General features: G+C 44.0%; 1 protein-coding gene across 1 annotated transcript in view; it reads left to right on the forward strand.

Moving 5' to 3' along the window:
- Positions 1-18,739, forward strand: part of PTPRT (protein tyrosine phosphatase receptor type T) — a 342,887-nt gene that overhangs the window by 114,039 nt on the left and 210,109 nt on the right. The window lies entirely within an intron of this gene.

The following is an 18,739-nucleotide window of genomic DNA, read 5'->3' on the forward strand; positions in this document are numbered from 1 at the left end:
TTGTGGGTGTGTTTCTATAAAGATTTAAATTTACAGTAAGAACTGTGATGTGTCCTGGGGTGTTTTACTTGTCTTTATTTTTCCATAGGCAACTGTTTGAGACTGTTGTTTTTGTGCATGTAGTATATTTGCTTGTCAGACTTTTGGCTACAGTATTTTACTGCTTTCTGTTGCAATGGGCAAGCCAGCGAAAATGTTTCAGCCAATTCTCTAGGAGGCAAATTGATCCTAAGACTACCTACTGTCAAATTTTTGCTCTGTAAGAGCATAACAGGATATACGTTGTTCTTGGGTAATCATTCAGTGTTCTGTATTAACAAATCGACAGTGCTGTTAAGTGTGCTGAAGTGGCAAGTGTGAAGTTGTTAAAATACATTTTTGTATCTGTTTGGTTCTGATTCTTCTCGTGTCTGACAAAGAAAACTGAACGCTGTGCAATGTCTTCCCTTTGTTTTTTATATTGGAGCAGATCGATTTTGATCAAGGGACAGAAAAAGTCTATTTTTCGAAACCACATTTGCCTTTCCTGGAAAAACTAAAGGATCGTGTTCCCTCATTTTTCAAATATGTTGGCTATTCATGCTGTTTTCATAGAATAATCTTTAGGCATTAAGGGAAATCAAGCTCCTTGCATTGCTAGAGAATGAACTAAGCAATTTACTACCTAGCGTTTTCTTCCACCAAACAACTGTCTTCTCAAGGTTTGCACTTTTGTAGTTTTTGCAAGATCGTTATTGACAGAGACTGAAAGATTGCTCTCCCCCTTCATCTCCTCCCCACAAATAAGGGGTTTACAGCAAGTGGATTTAAGTAGCGGAGAACTTATACAAAAGCACACTCGTTCCAAGTACTCTTTCTGAACAAACAGCAAGTCTGAATTGTGATAGTGCCTTAGAATGCACCAAAACCAGCCCAACGCCTTCCCGGAATGGGATTTAGTGCTACATCAGCAATCTTCACATGCTGGCATAACATGGGAACCCCACCAGCACCCTCTTCCCCTGCAAAGAAGGGAAGTCTAGCAAGTAAAGAGTGCTCTGAGTGGGGGAAGAAAAGTCATTATTGCTTTCCCTTTTTGGTGCAGGTTATTAAGCAGTGAATATCTGGTGTCTTTTTGAGAAGAATTGGTTAAAAAAAAAAAATTCTCATGAGGATCTGGCACGTGTTTGTTGTGTTCAGCACTTGCCCATTGGTACAGACAGATGTTTGGAGGCTTTCCTGCAGATAGTCTGAAAGCATGCAATGACACTTCTGTCCTGACCTATTGGGGAATTTGGCCCGAGCTCCTCTACTCATCTTTTGGCTGTCTCCTCGTCCACTTAGCACTCGAGTTGTGGTCTCTAAACTTCGGTGGAAATAACTACATGAGAGCCTGGGGACTAAGGGCACTACAGCAAGAAAGAAGAGGTTTGAGTTTGGGCCCTGTGCTAGTCTTGAAAAACATTATTCCTTTCTGCTCGAAAATGAACACTCACAACCTCATGAAGTCTTGAAGTTGCACCAAGAGATGCATGGTTTTGCAGACTCTTTGACAGAGCAGCAGGGTTGTACATTGTATACAAGATTTTAGAAGGGCAGAGCATAATGTCCTATATCCTGCCAGTTGCCTGTAGTTACTGTTGCACTCACTGCCTTGGAAAGTAGCAGCTTCTTTACATTATAATGGAGATTCATTTGTGTTTGGACATGGCTTGGCCTGTCACTATATGTTTGCATGTGCAAAGTGGATATGCTGAGATACGGTCTGTTCATGCACTGTGGGTGTGCAGGCACACTTGCGGCAGCAGCCAAACCTGTCCGTCTTACCTGTAAAGGTCCATAAAACTTGCTTTAGAGTCTTTAGTTGAATTCAGGGGTCAAAGAGAGGATGTTGGCTCGGTGCTTAATGATGTCTTGTAGTGCATCCCAAATTGCTGAGTTTTCCTGCTCTGCCTGGGTATTGACTGACATCGTGAAGGATGATGTAGATAATCTGGCCAATTTGGCTAAGCAGTGCCACTCACTGTTTTTCATCCTGATTTACTAATGATAATCTAACCGGGGGAGGTCATCATACAGAGCTTGTCGAGATTGATGGTGACAGCATTTGTGCTTTGTTTAGGGCATTGGGTGGGAGAAACTGTAATGATCTTGATCTAAATATGGTCTCGAAGGAAGGCAGGAAGGAAGAGGCTTACCCAATCTCTAAAGGTGCACAGCTTCCTCATAATGCCCGCAAAATGATAGACAAGAAAATGTAAATCATTATTCCAATTTTCATGTGTGGTGGTAGAACTCCTTCAAAATATTCTATTCCCAGGATAATTACATGAAACTTTCACAGTAAAGATTTTCAAAAATGTGGTGAGTTAACAGAGCAGCACTGCTTCCTTCATTTTCCTTAGAGTACCTAATGAAGAACGTCAATTTAAATTGAGTTTGTTTTTTTGTTTTTTTTTTTTAATAGTTTCTGGTGAGTGATGCTGCTTTTTCTTAAAGTGCGTTTTTTGTGTTTTTTTTTTCTTGTTTTTTTTAGCAAAGGGGTAAATATCAAACTCCTACACATTAGTGTGCAGTCGGTAGATGCTGAAGTAGTCCTGCTTTATAGTGCTGGTATGACTCAGGGCCCACTAATGCAGATGGCAAAACTGAATGCTGAAATGGTAATGAAGAGCATCACCTATACTGGAAAAGAAGTATTTGCTTAGTTATTTCATTTACAAGAAATTGCTGCAACCATAAACCGAAGGTGTCTGCCACTTTCTGACGATGAGAAGTCGATGTCCCGTTTACTAAATAATTGCCTCTGTGCCTTTTCTCCTGGACGTTATGTCCTTCTGTGGCCTGGAGTCTGAATAACTCGTGGGCTAGACTTTAATCTAGGCAGACCTTACAATGCAGTTCTTATTCTCAGCTCTGAATTAGGACAGGATTTGAGAGGGACCGTGCTTCTCTTCTGCGTCCCTGCAAGCTGCAGAGGCTCCTGTAGGGAGCTGCGGTTGTCTGCGGTGAGGTGGTTCTTCACGCTCCGCATGAGTTTGGGAAGTCATTACACCACGACATAACTGTTATCAAGATCATCTGTGATCTTCAGATTTTTTGAGCGGAGTGAAGGCAAGGTGTTTCCATGACTTCAAAAAGTTTTGATTAAATAAAAACTCAAAAACAAATTATGAAATGTCTTGCTCTAAATGGCCACAGAGAAGTTTTATTAAACTGGATGATATCTAAATTTTTACAAACACTGTGTACCTGTGCATCCATTATCCCACTGGGGATGCTTCTGGCTTTCTGCAGGACAGCATTACAACACTTTGTTTATATTTGATCTTTAGAAATGATACTGAAAATTAAGTCCCAGCTTGCCTCCTTGCTAAGAAAAGCCAGAAAACGTGGCAAAACCTGCCTTTGCAAAGGAGTGACCTTCATAGAAGGTGACTTGGGGCAAGAAAAGATTAAATGACCTTAAGGCCCAGAGTAGTAACCTGTCAGTCAGGGTGAAGAGTTGCCCAACAGGGAATGGGGAGAAGAGAGAACGACTGTCCGAGGTTAAGACCAGAGACAGGTTTAAGGGCAGTTAAAATAAAGGAAGATACAAAATTCTAGGTTTTACCCCCAAAATAATAGGTTGGGGGAGATGACAGGATCAGGGTAATATGTTTGTACCCAGTTCCTAGCCATGCTCTGTACAGCATGGTCTTCTGGGTGTGGGTTTTTCAGCTTCGTTCAACAGATCGTTCTTTGGGAAGCAGTGATTTGGGAAGGCTGGGCCTTGCTTTTCTTCTCTGTGCTTCTTTCCTCTTTCCCTGTGTGCTTTTTTTCCCTCCCCCCTCCTTTTCGGTTGCCACAGAGCAGGAGAATAGGAAAAGTCTCTTTGTCCTGTGGCGGATGGAAAGAGAAGAGACGACTTGGCAAATGAGGCCGCTACTGTGAAAAATTGCCTCATCTGAAAAGTGTTTACCTTCAAGCTGGAAGAACCTGCGTGAAAAGCAAGGCCAAAGAGTAACATTTAAATGAATATTAATAATGGGACAGAGATAAAAATTTTATTTAAAAATAATACTTAGACCTGGTTAAAATAATAGCTGAAAAGATTATCGTGAGCAATAGCCACTTGGCTTCTTCTGGCTCTGGCAGCAGGAGATGGAGAAGGTTTAGCGACCCAGAGGCTCGCACGGAGGAAACCTGCTGTCTGTTATAATGATCTAGCTTAGGGAAGATAGAAGTTTCGTCCTGATACGAACATGTTCACCCGGCTCCTTTTCTGGCTGCCTTTGGAGCTACGCGGTTAGAGAAGGGGTTATTCAGCAGGAGGGTGTGATCAAGCTCCTGGAGAAAGGAGCGGTTGTACAGATCAATACTCAATTTTTGTTCTTAGTCCAGGGAAATAAAAGTTAGTCTTGAACAATGTGATTGAAATACTTCTCTTAAAAGCAGTCTGGATAAAGCAACCGAGATAAATGCAAAGAAGCTGGGCTTTCCAGGTTTGAGCAGATGTTGCAAAATAGCTTTTCCTCTTAGGAAGAGGTACTCTGTTGCCACAAAATCTTGTTACGTTTATAAATAATAAGCAACTTTTGCCGATTTTGGGGGGGGGGGGTCGAGACTACATTTTCTTATTTTAGTGGAATGTTTTTCTGTCTTGGTTGCTCTGTTACAAATGTTAGAAAAATGAGTACGGTGAGTCCATGGAGGTAGTTGTCTGCTGTGTTACGAAACGCACAAACAACAACCCGAAGGTTGTTTTGCTGTGATCCGAGTTAGTATGAGTTGCTATAACAAAAGGGTCAAAAATAGTTCTCGCTGATTTAGTTTTAAGGTGATATAGCTCATTCACATGTTGATGTGGGAAAATAAGGTTCAGGGTTGCTATGCTGATACCCTCATTTTTCAAGCTTACAAAAACTCTAGAAACAAACAAAAAAAAGGAAAATGGCTTCCTAAAACCATTTAAATGTTAGTGAAAGCACTACAGAAGTGGCAGATGAAGTGCTTTGAGAGAGGCTGTACAGCCGAGGCATAGCTATGCTAGAATCGCACATTCGTTTCACCTTCACTTCACTCTGAGCCTTCTCCTGAAACACCATTTTATAATTAAGATTAATAAGGAAGTCAGTGTAACTCTTAAATCCACTGTCTTCTGTACCTTTAAACGTGCACAGCTGGGAACACAGGTGCTTCTTTAGCAGAAATGCATATTTGCGAAAGACACTTTGGAAAGTCTTAGCGGTGAATGCAGACCTTACCTGGGTGTCTTGCTTTCTGTTTTTAGTGGGAAACGCTGCGAGGGCCTTGCTTTTCTCAGCTAAACCGAACCTAGCCCCTGCAGCGCCTGCTCCGTCTGCGTTAGGTTTTGCCCTTTGGGTAAATTCCCCGACACGGCGCTTGTGTGCGGCCGGGAAGCGCAGTGGTTCTTCTCCGGACGGCGTCAATCCCAAGCGATGCGGCGCGGGAGCTCTCGAGGCTGGCACCATCCGGTGGCACGGTTTGATGTGAGCATGCCGCAAAGCCTTTGTGACCGGGAGCCGTTTTTTAGTAACTTTGTCCGTTACCTTTAGCATCTGGTTGATGATTGAAACTCTGCTTTCATTCCCCCTCCGTAGCCTTTGGCATGTCAGCTAGAGAGATAAGACTCCTGAGTTAGAAAAATATGATATTCCTTCTTTTTGATCCTTGATCCCCAATTTGTGCCTGGAAATACAGCCTATGTTGAAAGATAGGGGCTTCATCTATATCTATAATATATCTATATAATATATCTATATATTATAATATATTCTATATATTATCCTAGGGGCTTAAGTCCCTTTATGTATGAGAACTTTCCTTGTCACACTGATTAAATAGATAACAGATGTGTCCTGATTTTCCGCTTCATCCGTGGCTCCTCCCCACTTCTCTATTTTTTTGGGAGCAGAAAGGCAGCACCTACCCTTCAGGTAACAGCTTAAAGAAAAGGTGGAGTATTTTGTGGCCCTGAGCACGCGGGATTGGCACGCTTTTCTTGTCTCGCTGTGTCAGGTTTTAACTTCTGTCAGCCCATAACGTACCTTCAGAGCTCCTGGGACAACCCAGGCACGGCTTTGCCCTCAGCTGCAGAGCTCCGTGGGAAGTAACGTATTCTTCTGGGTTCCCTTCAAGTTGGGGAGATGCAGTTGGTTACCCCGTATGGGTGCATGCCGGGAAAAAGCCATCTCTTGGAGGACCTATAGCTTTGAAAACAGAGGATAGATTATATTTAACTGTGAATAGAAGGTGGTGGAAAAGGATTGAAGCAAGAAGCAGCTACTTTGTCTGGGATGTAATAACAGTGATGACCTATATGAAACGGAAGGAATTTGGGAGCAGACAGGGGGCTAATTAAATGGGGAAGCTGGAAGCAAGGTGTTTTGGTGCACTATGGGTGACTGACCAAATACAGGACTCGCGAAAGGCAAATCGTTGGGAGCTGGCGAGATGCTGAGTTTGAGCTGAGAGCTTGGTACATCCGAAGTTCAGGCACTAAATTCAGTGTGTTGGAGGCACTGCTGCGCAGAGGAAAGGCTGAGATTTACTACCGAAGCGCATCGGCATGCCGTAAATCTGATATTTGTTTCCAGCAGTGGCCGATGCCTGATAATTCCCGAGCCTAGCAAAGCCTGCCCGCGTTGCTTCTAACCAGCTGAGTGCCAAGGTGCATGTGACGAGGAAATTTCTTTATCCCGACCCCTGCAGGAGCTCGGCTTTTGTCCTCAGGCATGAGGGTTGATTGCCCTTATCTTAGTCTGCATAAACACAGTTACTAATATAGAGGCAGTCATAATAGTGCTTTGGTCTGGATTTTTTTTTCCAGAGGGATTTTGCTCATGATGGATTTAAATTCTCAAGATGTATTTATATATATATTTATTTTCATCTGTAAAGGCAGTTTGCTATCCGCAACGTTTTTTATTTTTATTTATCGGTATGAAGTCTAGTTATTCATTTCCACATCAAACTCTGTGGTGGTGGTGTTTAATTTAATAGCTTTCTGTAATGCAGTTTGAATATAGCATTATTTTCCGAGTGGGCAAGCTGGTCAGTACGAGGAGAGCTTTCATAAAGGCCTTAGGCTTTCATGCCGAGAAGGTGAATTGTTGCTAATGATGGGACCTTGTGACTTCTTCTGAGAGCAGTGAACCCATCTAGTACCTACTTTGATGCCAGCTGAATAGTCCACTGTCTTGTGTGGTATTTCTTGGCCTCTGAGTTCAGTGGTTGCAGTCCAAAGAGCCTTGCGTAGTCCTAATCTGAAGAGGCCAAAAAATAAAAGAAGAAAAAGGCAAACTGGTTGCTATAGGAAGGTAGGAGTCTGTTAGCACGTTAGCGTGTCTTCGTGCTGTGTTTACCCACAGTAGATTAGAGTTAGAGTTCGGGAGCGGGGGGAAACCACGTACATATGTGACAGTACTTAAGCTCTGGAGCAGGTTACCTACAGAAGATTTGGAGTTGCTGTCATTGGACATTTTTAGGAGGCTTTAGACCTGTCAGGAATGATTGAGATATAGCTGATCCGTCTTCTGGACAGCAGGGCGGACTAAATGTCCTTCCAAGTCTGCCCTCCCCTCCCACACACTATTTGCGTGAATATAAGCGTATTCAGTGTCGGGTAAAGCCTGCAGGAGGGTAGTGGCCAAGAAGACCCCCTTCCGTTGCACTGCGTTTCTCTCCGGACCTTAAAAGTTTCTCAGTAATTCCTTTAAAAAAACCCCACACTCTATTTTGTTGGACTCAAATAAATCCCCGAGCACCAGTTGATTTAGCGGCATTGCAGATCTGAAGCAGCTAAGAATCAGGGGTGTGAGGAGCGCTTCTCAAAGCGAAACTGGTTTTGAGTGGAATATTAACTGAATGCAAAGCCAGTTTGATTTTTCTCTTGTTGCAGGTTTTCCAGGTTGCATTGCCGCTTGAAATACCCTTAGCACACTTGAAGGCTGTGTCCAAGCAGGCCCCTGGCTAGAAAGTCAGACCCACCTCAGTAGTTTCAGATCTTCTGTACTAGAGCCCGGGCAAAAGCGGTACACCGAGAACTTAAAATTGCATTAAATTCAGTGTTAACAAGCAGCCCAGTTACCAAGGAAGCTGAGTCCTCATCGTTGTGTGTAATACAGCAGACGTTGTTTGAATTTTCTTGTATGCATTCGGCTAACCACTTGCGTGATTCTTCTTTTTCAGCTCACTTAAACTTGGAAGGAGGGGGGACGGGGACAAAATAAGCAGATATTTGACATGTTAATAGCTGCTTTTCTCTTTGCTTAGTCGCCTTCATTTTAACAATCTCAATTTGAGGGTCTCTCCACCGAGGTCCTAAAAGTTTGGCTTCGTAAGGCGCTATCCTCAGCTTGTGTAAAGCGGCCTTTGCTCTGCTGAAGTCAGCATTTTACACCCATTGAGAATCTGCCCCACCATTTGCAGCGATGGGCCAGGCGCTTTTCTCATGATTGTCACTCAGTCCCCTGCTAAAAGCGATTTATTTAAATTGCACGGTGTCTTTTAGCCTTCAGTTAAGTGGCATCTTTCATAAAATTCCATCCCTTATTACCATATTATTACTGCTTCTGTTAGGGTTTTTGAGGGTGCGATGAGATGATAGTTTGCAGATGTCGCTTTATACTGGCGTGAAAAGCCCCGCTAGCGGGAGGATAATGCTCCGTGCGTCGTCTTGCCGCGCATGTGTTAAGCATTGAACTTCGCTGAGGAGCAACCAAAGGGAGGTTTCTGTTTTCTTGCTGTGTGTAACATGTACCGTAACTCATGCGGGGAGTGAAGAGACAGGCCCAGTCTTGCAAAGCGTTGAAGCTCGGGGGATTTGCATAGGCAGGATCCTGTCTTTGTCCTGGGACAAACACAGCTCGCTGCTTCCTGCTTACGGTCCTCTTCTTGCTTTTCCAAAGACAGCTGAAATCTAAATGCCTTTCGTTTCCAAATGCGTTTTTAATGTACACAACTCTGCGCTAAGAAGCACTCAAATAATAAGAGGTATTTAGAGTTTACACGCTCAGAGTGCCCAATTTTAAGCGTTTCGAAGACTAAAGTGCACTTTAATTGGCTTTCTTGGAAGCTCTAATGTGCAATAGAAAAAGCAAGGCAAGAGCCGAATGGAGAAGGACGTTACAATTTTTAGTCCCGTGTTATGTTTTTAACCCTGAGATATTTGTAAGACATATAGGAACGGTTTCTCTCCTTACATGTTTAGTCGTTTTACATTTTGTCATGAATATTTTACCCTTTTATTTTCCCCCAATGGTCCCTGCAATATTGAAGTGAACAGGACTTCTCGTTTACTGCTCGCCTACTTCCCCGTGTCTCCAGGGGTGTTGTGCAGCTTAGAAAAAACAGCACTGAGGTCTTGAATACTGTTGCAGAACCAGCAGATGGAGTCGGGGAGTGCAAAACCCATCTCTGTGCTGGGGGGCCGTGTGTGCGTGCATAGGTGCAACGCAGGCTTCAGTACCTTTAGCAGCTCTGATCCTTTTTTTTTTCCTTTTTTTTTTTGTTGCAATCCTCCTGTCAGCCTTTTAAAATTTTAAAAACCAGGAGTCGCTATGTATTTTAAGCATGTTGTGTTTCTAAGCGAGTTTATGCTGCCGGAGGCGTGCTGGAACGTGGCCGTTGCCCCGGCAGGGCAGCGTTCCCATAGCTGGACGCGGGGAGGCGAGGTGCTTGTTTGCCCTCGCGCGTCTCCTCTAAAGCAGCCTCTGTCTCAGCAGAGAGATCCCTGGCTGACGAGGCATCAGGCTTATTTGTAGAGAGAGGAAGTTTTGTATCCTTGTACGATTTCCCTGTTTCACCCGCACCGATCCTTATGCGAAGGTGTATCACTTGCTAAAAGGGCTTGCGTGGTTTGGTTTGGTTTTCATACTGGCTGAGCTTGAAAATGTTTCTTTTACCACCTGTTTTATTCATGGACGTTTCTGCCACCCGTTGTGTTATAGCATCCAGACCTGACAAAACCAAGAGTGAACCAGATCTCTGAGTCCCCCTTGGGTGGGGGGGATCCCCATGGACCTCAGTTCACATGGAGCCCCCTGAGCTCCTGCACCCTGGAGCGTGACCCAAACGATTGCGCAGTCGTTTGACCGGGCAGGGGTATAAACGAAGCCACCATCTTAATTCTTTGTTATTCCACTGACTGCAAAGAGAGAAAAGGAAATGCTCCCAACTCCCTTACGTTGCTTTTTCCTATTTCATTTTGTAATCTTAAAGTGGAAATTTGAATTTAGGGCTTTTCCCGTGAAGAAAACTTTTCTAGCATGGGTGTTTTTCTTTAATCACTAAAACAAAAGGGCATCATTGCCATCTCTGCTTAAAAATACAAAGCAGTGCAAGTGTGGAATATTTTGTGACTTTAGAAGTTGTATTCAAGTAGACCATAGCTATGACCATATCAAAGTACTCAGTCATTGCTAGAGAGACTTACAGACCTGAACATCAAAATCAGACCAACACTTGTTATTAAAATGTGGTTCGCTCTCAAGCCACAAATCCCCCTTCTAGCTGCCAATAATCCTTCAAATGATAGGACTAACGTCTTGGTGCAGAGACCACTGGAAAGGGTGTACAGAGAGACCACAAGTCACACGATAACAAAGTCTGCACGCCTGGACATCACCCTTTCCTCCCTGTAGCACTTCCAAAGATTTTCCCGCATCTGTTGAAGATGGGAAAAAGCAGCAGGAAGGAAGCAGAACTTGTAAATATATCCAAACCTCCAGAAGCTGATTTTTTCAGTTAATGAAGGTTGATGAAATACTCTGTGAGATTGAAAGACTAAATGATATAGCAAGGAAGTTCATCACTTTGAACACAAAACCTTAAAGTGATAGAATTTTTCAACCTGGAATTCTTAAAATACGTTTATTTTACTAATGTTTTTAATCAGAAGATAAATTGTTGACATTAAGTTGCCTTTTTTTAACAAAGGAGTTTAGGATGTCAAGCTCAAGAGAAGGAATATTGTACCTAAGGCAATCTTATGTATGAGCTACAGTATGTATAGGAATGAAATTATACCTATTAATAACCATTTCTTTCCAACTGGTTTTGTTTTCCTCAGATGGATTATCTATTAACCTAGTATAGAAGTAAATCTTTCCGTCTGTTGTTTTATAGGCCACTTTACTATAGCGTTTATTTTTACATTCATAACGCATTCCTCTGCAAAAAGGTGCATGTGATTCTTTTTTCTGGGCAGAATCCCATTGTAACTAGCAGAACGGTGCCTGGAAGCAAGTCTAGGGTTGGGATTTCTTTTTTTTATTCCCTTTCATATAGAATTAAAAGCATGGTATGCCAATTCAGACAAGGCAGATACCCTTGCTACTCTAAGAGGACCCAAATCCCATCAGGTTGCTGTCTGACACACATGATGGATTAAAATCCTGATATAATGTCTACTCCAATTGCGGTGTTGCATGTTTCCTTCTATAATTTGCTTTGTGTTGACTGCGAGGTTTTGGGTGATAGCCATCAAGTTTCTTGTGCTCAGAGATTCCCTCAGCGTGTGTATTGTGGCCTTTATTCTTCTAAATGAGTCCACAAATGCACTCATTTTAGTTTCAGTCATAAAACTTTTTTTTCCCCCACATCAAAGCTCTTTAGTCTAATCTCTCTCCCACCCTTCTAAAGAAATCAAGAGCCAGAGAGCCGAGAGATGAACTTTGCTGTATCCGGCATAAACCACATAAGTAGGAATTTGTTTGGTATCTAGTGTTTGCGTTCTCATTTGTGTTGTGGAGCTGTTTTCGATAGGCGTTGGCTCCAGTTAGTGTTGTGCACCTGAACTCCACCTTCTCCCTACCTTCTGCCAGCCCGCTCTCCTGGCCTCGGAAGGGCTTCCACAGGCAATTTATGGCTTTCTCCTGGTCCAGCTGGCACAGAAGAGCAAATGGGTTCTTCTTTTCACGCGGAAGCAAATAGCTCGGTGTGTGAGAGCTGGAATCGCATCCTGCACAAGCAGGTGCCTTGTGTAACGCCCGTATGTTATGCTGCAAGTTGGTGAGGACTTCGGAGTGCTTCTTCCAAGCCTGTTACGCCGGGGGTGATGGAGCTCGCCCCAGGCTGCCAGCGCTTCCAGAGGGATCACGCTGGGTTCCCTGCTATCAGTGACTGTTTCTCCGTCCTTATATGTCTCTGGGTATGTCTCAATGTTAAAGGTACTCTTGCTTGTAAGAGTAAGATCACTAAGATCTGAGAAGTGCTCTCCAAAGCTGATCATGGTGGCCTGTGCTAAAAGGGATATGACCTTGTTAAGCTACTCGTTAGGCTAAAGCAATGTACCTGCATGCCGATGGCGTGATCCATAGCTTGTTATTCCTGCCTTTTCCCTGTGAATACAGTGTCCCTGGGCAGCAAAGCGCTGAGATGATTTAAAAGTAAGTGCTGTTGATAAAGGGGACAGCAGAGCATTGCCTGTGATGCAGATGCCTTAAGCGAAGGTAACGCTGACAAAAGTGCAACGTCAGAACCTAAAAAGAAAGGAGTGAGGGGATATTTTTACCCTACTTTTACCCTACTCCAAAATATTCCAAAAAATGTTTCCAATAACATGCTCATTGCTGGGATGTGTTTCCTGTTCTGAATTGCTCCAGTGCCATTAAATTTCTTTGTACGGGAAAAGGGATTTTTTTCTGCTTCGAAAAATTTTATATCTGCTTGATGAAAGCTAAGGTGGTGAAGTGCGCTCCTCCTGACGAGGATAACTAAAAATGCCGGGACCTTCACTCATAGGTCAGTTCTTAAGCCACAGGATGGGTGTTCTCAGTTTCCTTGCCTGGCTCCTCCTGTTTGCAAGACCCAGCTCTAAAATGTTCACCCTGTGTCTTATCTGCTAAGCTTGTTGGGGTAGAGTGTCTGCTGGTACGGGTCTGTACGGTGCCTAGCACAGCAGATCTTTTTTTATCCTTATCGGCGGGCACAAGCTCATCTTCCATTTTTCATGAATAAATAAGCCAAGTCTTTTATTGCTAAGCTAAGTGTTCATCATCCAAAGCTGTACTGCAGCATTTGTTTCATATAGAAGCTGATTCTAGAATATGTTTAACACCAGCAACAAGATACCATATTTTTCCAAGCCTCTAATGTGAGAAAGGGGAAGTAGGAGGAGTTGTATAAACTCAGAACATACCTGAATCTCAATTTTAGATAATAAAGATGGTAGTGTAATGAATTAATATAAAATCAATCTGCATACGTTCTGTGAAGCATAGGGTTTGTCTAGCAAAAATAACTGTGAGTGCTATTTGACCTGGTATTTGCACTGCCATCCTGGGCATTTGTGTATGTGCAAAAGTTGGAAATTCATGCTCAAAAGTCCTTTGCTTAAGACCGGCACTGGCTGAGGTTGGTGCAAATGGGACGGATCTTCATTTATGTATTAGACAGAATACTTAAATGTAGGCTTCATAAATAGAAATAGCCATTCGAAAATATTTTAAGGAATGGCTAGTGAGTTTTGCTTTTTTCAAGTGTACTTCCCTCATTCATAGTATGAAAAGGGACCTTGCATGTAATTCTACATTTGTTGCCCGTAATTGCTGCAGCGTGTCCACGATTAGCTAATTTTATATCTGGCCAGTGCTAGTGTCTGCAGAAGTGCTTATGAAACCATAGTTTAAATTACTGAAATGAAAGTACTTATGAGGTGCTATGCTGTTCATTTTATAGAAACGTTACAAATTTTCCTTGTAAGGAGTAGGGGGAAGAATAATGTTAGGGCAATAGGATGCCGCAACCCAGCGAGAGGAGGCCCGCTAGGTTTCTGCCCTTGTGTCCCAGGTGTGGAATCACATACTGGTTTTCTGAACCAAAGAAACAACCCGGTTTCTTCCCTTGGCGTAGGGAAACGAGGCCTCGCAGCCACGGGGCAGGCGCTTTCTGTGTTACTGCTGCGTGGAAATAGGACCTGGGGCTCGCGGTAACGCTGCCCTCCCCGTTGTGATTTAAGTGTACGGTTTCGCAGGGTGCTGAACTGGGGGAACTCTGGGTTGATAGTTTACACTTTCGGCATGAATTAGTCAAACACATATGACAGGGTTTCTGAACAAAATTGCATATGATAGCTGCTGTAAGCGGCAGGAAGGGTTAGGTACCCATATACATTTTTTTTATGCCTCCATCTCTTCTTCGTTCTTCAACCGGTTTTGCATGGGACGCTGTGAGCTGCAGCCCGTTCTGCTCTCCTTCTCCTGTGAATCGTGTTTTCTCTCCTTTCTCAGCTCTGAAATCAGCGTCCGCGTTTCCTCCTACACGACTAACAGATCTTTCTTTTGTAACCTCCAGTCGCTGTTAAACAGCTCGGCCACACTGAGTCGCGAGTTTGTTTCCCTGTCGAGCCTGCCCTGCTCGCCATCCCGCGTGGCAGTCGGCTTTATCGGTCTGACCGTTTCCAGTTGGATTGCGTCGCCTGACCTGGGCGGTTGTCGGTGAATCCTAGCAGTCCTTCTCTTAACCCAGACGTGCCTACCTAGACGTGCGCATTTGTCTGCTGGCCACGTATTTCCCACTGCAAGTAAATAACCCTGGGAAGAGGATAGCTCTGGAGGTTAGGAAAAGAAAGCAGGCCAAGATAAAACTGATGGCTGAGTTACAGACTTCCAAATCGTCATGCAGAAATCTCCTTTGTTTGCCACAGAAGGACAAAAAGTACTACATGGTGCAAAATACTTGAAATACAGGAATAATACAGGAATCATGAAATAGCATTGTGGCAGATAGTATACTTGAATATGTTGAAAGAGGAGAGGAATGCTTTTAAACCCAAATACCTTCAAGAGTTCATGAAACAAATCCTACCTTTGGTTGTCCCCTGGGTTAAGGACCAGGGTGCAGGCGCTATATCACCTTCATGATTTTCTTTAAATTTGCCTTCCTCAAAGGAGAGTCGGACTGCAATAGCAAACCGTGGCCTGCAGCCCTCCAGCTTTGGAGAGCACGAGGACGGCGTGAGATGCTCTGAGCACCCGTCTCCGTGCTGCTGCAGGTTGCGAGTTGTGTATTCAGAGCGCAGAAGTAACAACAACGTGGTCAGGCTCTGGGTGGCAAAGCGGAGTGATTTCCAGATGGTGTTGACAGGTCTATCCTTAAAACCTCTTTCTGCTCTGCTTTTGTGATATTTATGACAGTTACAGTACTGTTGGTCCAAAGAACTCAACAATCCTGAGTCAGAAGCCAACTGTCTCTTCCCCCCCCCGGCATAACCTCCCTAAATTTGGTCTGCTTTTCGTTTATTTTTAAACCTTCCTTTGTGCCAGTCACTCACTGAACGTTCAATCTCTGTACAGAAACGCAGGCCTTGGCCTCCCCTGCTTGCAGGCTGCCGCTTATGTTCCTGCTCAGAGGCGACCTGGGGAACTCACTGTCTCTCCGCTGCAAGAGTGAAAACCTTTCCAGAGTGACAAAAATGGCAACTTTGCCTGTGATGACCCAGGGGATATGTGGCGGAGAAAAGTGGAAGTCCGTTTCAGTCGCGTGGTGGCTGCATGTCTAGTTCGGTGGACACGGAGGGTAGACAGGGGATGGGTTCCTAAAACCGATTTATCTGAGCTGCGGTCTGTTTGCCCTCTCCCCATGTCCAGACAGCCCCAAGGGAGTCAACGGGCGGTGGGATGTGGTGCTGGAGTTCTGCATCCCGGCTTAGAGCATTGCAGGAGGTGCCGTTCCCCAACCTCAAAAGTCTGCTGAAAAAGCAAGATTCTTTCAATTTCTATATTTATTCCTTTTGCTGTACCCGCGGGACAATGGCAGAAGGTCCTTTGCCTGCTCCACATCTGTTTCCAGGGAGCACCAGGGCTGTCCTTGCTGCTGCCTCAGAGTCACAGCACTGTGGCCTCTAGTAATAAGCTCCACCAATTCCTTTGAGCTTTCTGAATTTCTTGCAAAGGTATCCACCAAATTACATAGCTTGCACTAATTTTAGCATTAAAAATAATATCTTGGACTGTGTTGGGAGCCTTGTGGAGAATGTTGTCTGTTTGCAGGGGAGACTGGGAGCCTCAGGAATTGTGCCAATCGGAGGATCTGAAAAGCTTTACGTTTCCTGCATTGCTGAGACAACATATGGGTGTCAAGATGTACCACACTGGAGAGACATTTATAAGGGCAGATTTGACATGAAGTTTCAGAACCGCGCAGCTTCTTGGCAGCCTTCATGTTGCATTGTACCAGCCTTTTTTATATAAAGCTATTATGGTATTAATATGCAGTGCTCAGCTTCGGGGGAGGAACGGTGGATGTCGCGAGTGCTGTTGAGTTTGCCGTGGATACAGCAAGGCTGGGTTGAGTGCTGTTCAACTTTTACATTATCATCTGTCACTTCTGTTTCCTTTATTTTCTTCAAATTTTATTATCTCTTTTTCTTCTAGTGAAAAAGAAGTATTTGAATTTCGGAGCCGAGCGGGTGCTTCATTCTCGGGGGAATAAGAGCTCAGCTTCTCCTCCCTCAAAGCGTGGTCTCAGATCTCTGTTTCCTTTAAGTGCCGCGCCAGCTTTCAGCTCTTGAGTGCCTGCTCGCTTTAGCTGGTGTGTTAGGTGGGTTGGGAGTCCTGCCGCCTTCAGATCCTGCCTATTGTCCTAGGAGGCTCAGGCATCGCTGAGCAAGGTTTTTCATCCTGCAGGTTGTGTAGTTGGGAGACCTTTGGGTTATAATTAAGCATCTTCTAGCTTGCGTGTTCTGGTGTACAAAGTGTTTTCAAATACTAGTTCAACCATTATGACATTCCTTAGATATGATTAAATAACACAGGGACAAATTGCCTGAAAATCTGAACTTTAAAAAATTGTGTGTATGTAGGGAGGGGGAAATAACCTCTGAATAAAATGTATGACAATTAAATATCTAAGCAATGTCACTTGCTTGGTAGCAGCTGTGGGGAAGATCTCATTATCTGATAGTATGTAATGTATTCTTTATGATAACGGTAGTTGGAGACATTTTGTTTCTGCAGTATATCCCATAGAGAAGCTGATGCCTCGCCTGTGTGCGAGCGCATACGTATGTTAGTGCTCAGCAGAAGCCGCAGTCTTGGCGTTTATGCTTGGGAACCTGATCTTTATCCGAGGCTCATAAAAGCTGAAACAATACTAATAAATATGGCAAGAGGCATAAAATGCAGTGAGAGCATCAGTACGTCTTCGTGTCACAGCTTGGCGACTCGGTGAATGTACTTTGCCCTTTTGCATTCTGCATGTGCGTACGTATGCAGCCAGGCACCCGTCCGCCCCGGTGAAAAACGGAGCGGGTCCAACCACTGGCTGTTACGACTCACTTTAAGCAGTGACGTTTCTCCCTCTCGCTTCCTCTGATAATCAGTTTTATTCATTACGTTACTGTATTCATTTATATAGTAAGACTGTAGTCTAAAATTAAGAAAGAAGTCTAAGATTTTTATTGTTTTCATTATAGCTGAGTTTGAGGGAACAGATGAAAGAGGAAAAACCTCCTAATCACTGCCTACTTCTAGGCGTTGCCTGTTTTATCCAGTGCTATTCCCAAGTGCCTTGATGCCCTCCTCAAGTTCTGTGTTACGCTGATACGCTCAGGTTCCCCTTCAGTCCAAAGTTTGTTCCTTGGGTTCTTCCGTGGGGCTGTTCTACTTGTGAGGATATTTGGCGACCAAGTGAAAAGAAGAGCCAGGAGACTGGTGTTAAATATATTGGTGTTCAAATATGAACTGTTAGTGGAATAATTAAAATGGAGGAGCTGCAATGAAATTTTTCTGTTGCAGGAATGTTAAGCTTAAAGTGTGACGGGGAAATAACGAAACTTTTCTGTTTAGCCTTCTGTGCGAATCAGTGCTGAAGAGCTGTTTTCTTTATGATAACGTCTTCAAGTATCAATAACATGCACGTGTTGGTTGTATGTTACAGTACTTCATTTTAATTGAACTCCATTAGAAATAGTTAAGGAGCTGATGGGGACGGATATTGCAGCAGTAAATATTATGGCACGTTTAGAAATGGAAAAGGCAAGAGCGTGTTGACTTCGGTGTTCGCTGTAACTAACCCTGTGCGCTCTGGGACACACTTGTCACTGCTTTTGACTGCAGAAACTTGGTGATATATCACAGCTCGATTTGGTAAATCTTCCTTTGGGGACCAGTTTGTCACTGAAACACGCTGGTGAGGCAGATGCAACCAGCCTCACCTGCATTAACCAGCCTTTGCTGGGACACACTGGTGCATACGGGATCTGAGTGTGGCCCCTCGGCCAGAAACAGAAGGTACCTGGTTAGATCTGGGCCCAGGACCAGGCCGCAAGCGGTGGGGCTGGGGCGCCTCGGGGCTCGGCAGCCCATGCCAGCCTTTCGGTGAATAACTGGACTTTCTTCCAGAACGACTCGTTGAAGTGCAGAGCGCCTCGGCAGGCAGTTGGGGGCGGAGGAATATTTCTGCCCATCCTGCGTAGCTGTTTCTTCTCAAGATGATAAAGCACAGATGGAGTTAGGATAGGTAAAAGGAAAGATAAGGGTGCACAATAAATAACTTCCCCAATCATTCGATCCCAGGCTCTGGTAGCGGTGGGAATTGCATTTGCCTTTATTTGTCTCCTTATTTATTTATTTGTCTATCTGTTTTTGGCACGTAGCCCATTCAGTGAGTCTTTAGTTCTTTGCATTGGCCTTTCTTGAAATCAGAGACCTTTTCCTCGCTTTTTGGATGTACTCCCTGCAGGTGTCGCCAGGCTGTAACCTTCTCACTCTCAGAACAGACCCCTGACTCTAAAGCCCCCTTAGAAAACCGAGCA

This window comes from Apteryx mantelli, chromosome 18, assembly GCF_036417845.1.
Source record: "Apteryx mantelli isolate bAptMan1 chromosome 18, bAptMan1.hap1, whole genome shotgun sequence".
Taxonomy (NCBI): domain Eukaryota; kingdom Metazoa; phylum Chordata; class Aves; order Apterygiformes; family Apterygidae; genus Apteryx; species Apteryx mantelli.